Raw genomic sequence first — 3,751 nt, forward strand, 5'->3', positions numbered from 1 at the left:
TCATAATATTTATGTACGTATGTGCGTAATTTTAGTAAACATAGCTTCAGAAACACTTATACTATATCACCCCATTGTCGTTGAAAAAATCTTAAAGTCACGTGCCCACGTTCTTAGTGTCACCATCGATTTCGGTTGAGCTGTCCGCAAGATACGGTGTTAAACCTTTCTTCAATTTTCTCCCAAGTTCCTGCAGACACGCCGACAAAAATACTATCCTGCTCCGGCGGAAAGCGACGACTGCCCTAGTGGGAAAAATTTTTAATACCAGTTTCTCATTGAGAGCCGAGCAAGCAAGACGTGTTTTGTAACAGAGCTGTGAATCAGGGGTGTCTTCGTGCTCGGACTGACGGACGAATTGTTCTTGGAGCGGACACAGTTAAGTGTAATAAATCTATTTCAACTTTCTTGAAGCTACCGTTAATGTCTGTATTCGCTTTTGTTAAGAGACAAGTAGTTAAGGGATTGAGTTTGTAATCTTAGGTATTTTAAGGTAAAATATATTAGTGTTAAAATGTATGGTTACTTTCAGCCCTTAGGTGTTCCCTAGAATCTTTGCCCCCCCCCTCTCAGTGGGACAGCGGTATGTCTGCGTACTAACAACTCTAGAATCCGGGTTTCGATACCCGTGGTGGGCAGAGTACAGAGAGCCCATTGCGTAGCTTTGTGCTTAACTACAAACAAACTCTAGAATCTTTGCCCTCCCCCTCAGTGGCACAGCGGTATGTCTGCGGACTAACAACTCTAGAATCCGGGTTTCGATACCCGTGGTGGGCAGAGCACAGATAGCCCATTGCGTAGCATTGTGCTTAACTACAAACAAACTCTAGAATCTTCTAAGTGAATTCACTTTAAGTATGTTTGTTTGAGAAAATTATTCAAGTTTCCGTGGTTTTTCTAAATCCAGAAAATACATTCCACGTTCTACAATATTTCTTTTTCTTTGCATCTTTGAATGTTTATAATTTTATTTTGCTAAATCTCTAAAGAAAAAGTTTGGGCCCGGCATGGCCAGGTGGTTAGGGCGCTCGACTCGTAATCTGGGGGTTGCGGGTTCGAATCCCCGTCACACCAAACATGCCAACCTTTGCCTGGTCCCAAGTCCAGGATGAGAAAGGGTGCGGGGCTAGCAACTCCACCCCGTAAAAACCAACCTGCTACAAGTAACTGCAACAACACCTTCCGTTGGTGAGGTGTTGTTACGGCCCTATGCTCCACTGGGAGTTTACAGGAATAAAAAAATATATATATAAAGTTTTACGTGTGGTTAGCAAATGGAGTTTATTCTAGAATATAATTCAATTATTTGTAACATTGTACACTGGATTGTTTATTTTAAAAGTAAAGCTTAGGATTTTTTTTTTCATAAAATTTAAGACTGTTACAAATGCACAAATCATTAATCATTTACAAAAAAAAACGTACCCATGAATTTGTTACATTAAATTGTTTGACTGCAGTAACGACACGCTGTAAATCCTCTTCCAGTAAACTGGTTAGAAAGAAATGTGACATATTGTTACAGTGCCAGAGAATAAGACCACAGATAACGATTTAAATCGATAGTTGAGATTCTAGTAAATTGCCAGCACAACTTCCGTATATAAAAAAAAAGAAAAATCAAAACTTTTCTTCAACACTTCTCATTGGTCGGTAATATATTTTTCTGGACATTATAAGTCATTAATCGTTGGGTTTTAGAATGTGCGTAAAGAATTAGGAATAAATCATTCATCCTGCATATTGTTTTATTAATTCATAACAAGAGCTAATCTACGGTAGTATGATAATTAGTACATCACTCAACGATTTTTAACTGAAATATCTAAAGGAAACACCTCTAGATTTCATTGGAGGGTGAGTTACGTATCAACAGAATAAAAGAACCAACGAAAACCCCCTCTAGATTTCATTGGAGGGTGAGTTACGTATCAACAGAATAAAAGAACCAGCGAAAAACCCCTGAAGATTTCATTGGAGGGTGAGTTACATATCAACAGAAAATAAAATCAAAGAAAACACCCTATATCAACAGGTTTTTTTTTCTCTAGCGATTGTTACATGTCAACAGTACGAAATAGCCAATAAAAACATCCCACGTTTCCATTCTCGGTAGTGTTACTTATCAACAGAATGAAACAACCAATTAAAATGTCTCCTTGTTGTTGTTTTTTCTACAAAGCAATGCTTGTCGTCAAATTGAAAAAGCCAACTCGAGTAAATCTTGGAATAATGAAACGTTGTCCTGTTAACACCGTGATGCCCAGAAACATACGTTAATATAGGTATGCTTTGGAATAATGAAACGTTGTCCTGTTAACACCGTGATGCCCAGTAACATACGTTAATATAGGTATGCTTTGGAATAATGAAACGTTGTCCTGTTAACACCGTGATGCCCAGTAACATACGTTAATAAAGTATGCTCTGGAATAATGAAACGTTGTCCTGTTAACACCGTGATGCCCAGAAAACATACGTTAATAAAGTATGCTCTGGAATAATGAAACGTTGTCCTGTTAACACCGTGATGCCCAGACAACATACGTTGATAAAGTATGCTCTGGAATAATGAAACGTTGTCCTGTTAACGCAATGATGCCGAGAATTGTATACTGCAAAACCGAAACGAACAGCCAGATTGTCTCGAAGAATGTAAGCTTTGGGATTTTGAAACGTTATTCCACAGACATCATGCAGTTATCTGTAGTAATTCCCTTTAGTACCAACCCTAAACTTCCTGAATATTGGTATTTACAAGAATAAAAATATATATTGTTTTAAAACTTTTTGTGACATCTAAAGCCTACTGCCCGAGTTTGCTAACTACTGTAGTATGTTGCCATGGTTGCAAGACAGCAGTTGCCTTGGTTACGTATTTTATTCGAACACTGCAACACAACAGTTGCCCTGGTTACACATTTTATTCGAACACTGCAACACATCAGTTGCCCTGGTTACATACGCTTTTCGTGTATTGTGTTAGGTCGTCAAGAAATTTATGCCGCTTTTTTTAGATGCAAAAACCCTAACAACTTATATATCAAAACAAAACATTTATTAAATGAAATAGTCTCCATTCTTATCGATGGTGCTTTTCCATCTTACAATCACGTTGTTAATGCCCTGATTATAGATGTCACTTGGGTTTGAAGCAAAAAACATATCGATGTCATCTTTAACACCTTCCCCATTTGCATACGTTTTGCCATTAAGATGGTGTTGCAGCGAACGAAATATATGGTAATCTGGTGGTGTCACATCTGGATAATATGGTGGGTGGGGGAGAACTTCCCAACCCAACTCCATAATCTTGTGTTCCGTCAAACGTGCCACATGTGAACGTGCATTGTTGTGGAGAAGAAAAACACCTTTCCGATTGATGAGTGAAGGGCGTTTCTGATGAAGGGCTTGATTTAAAGTTCCAGTTGCTGACTATAGATCTCTGCATTGACAGTTCACTTTGGATTGAGGAGTTCGAAATGAATTACTCTTTTGATGTCACACCCAATGCAAAGCATCATTTTCTGCGGATGGAGTCCAGGTTTTGGGGTCGGAAGTGGTTTTTGTCTAGTGGTTTTTGGCGTTTAATATTCGCATAGAGAATTCGTTTTTCATTACGGGTGACAATTCTGTCCAAAAATGGTTCACGCGCATTACGCGCCAGAAGAGATGAAGCAACGTTCACAGGTTGGAAACGATCATCATTGGAAAGTGCGTGAGGCACCCAAACACCTTCTTTATGGAGTTT

General features: G+C 38.7%; 1 protein-coding gene across 1 annotated transcript in view; it reads left to right on the forward strand.

Moving 5' to 3' along the window:
• Positions 1–106: 106 nt before the first annotated feature.
• LOC106465491 (blood vessel epicardial substance-like) overlaps positions 107–3,751 on the forward strand; it is a 23,941-nt gene continuing 20,296 nt past the window's right edge. The window contains exon 1 of the mRNA XM_013925718.2: positions 107–378. The gene's annotated coding sequence lies outside the window, so the exon portion shown is untranslated. The remainder of the gene's footprint in view (positions 379–3,751) is intronic.

Source organism: Limulus polyphemus, unplaced genomic scaffold (assembly GCF_000517525.1).
Source record: "Limulus polyphemus unplaced genomic scaffold, Limulus_polyphemus-2.1.2 Scaffold1960, whole genome shotgun sequence".
In the NCBI taxonomy this organism is placed as follows: domain Eukaryota; kingdom Metazoa; phylum Arthropoda; class Merostomata; order Xiphosura; family Limulidae; genus Limulus; species Limulus polyphemus.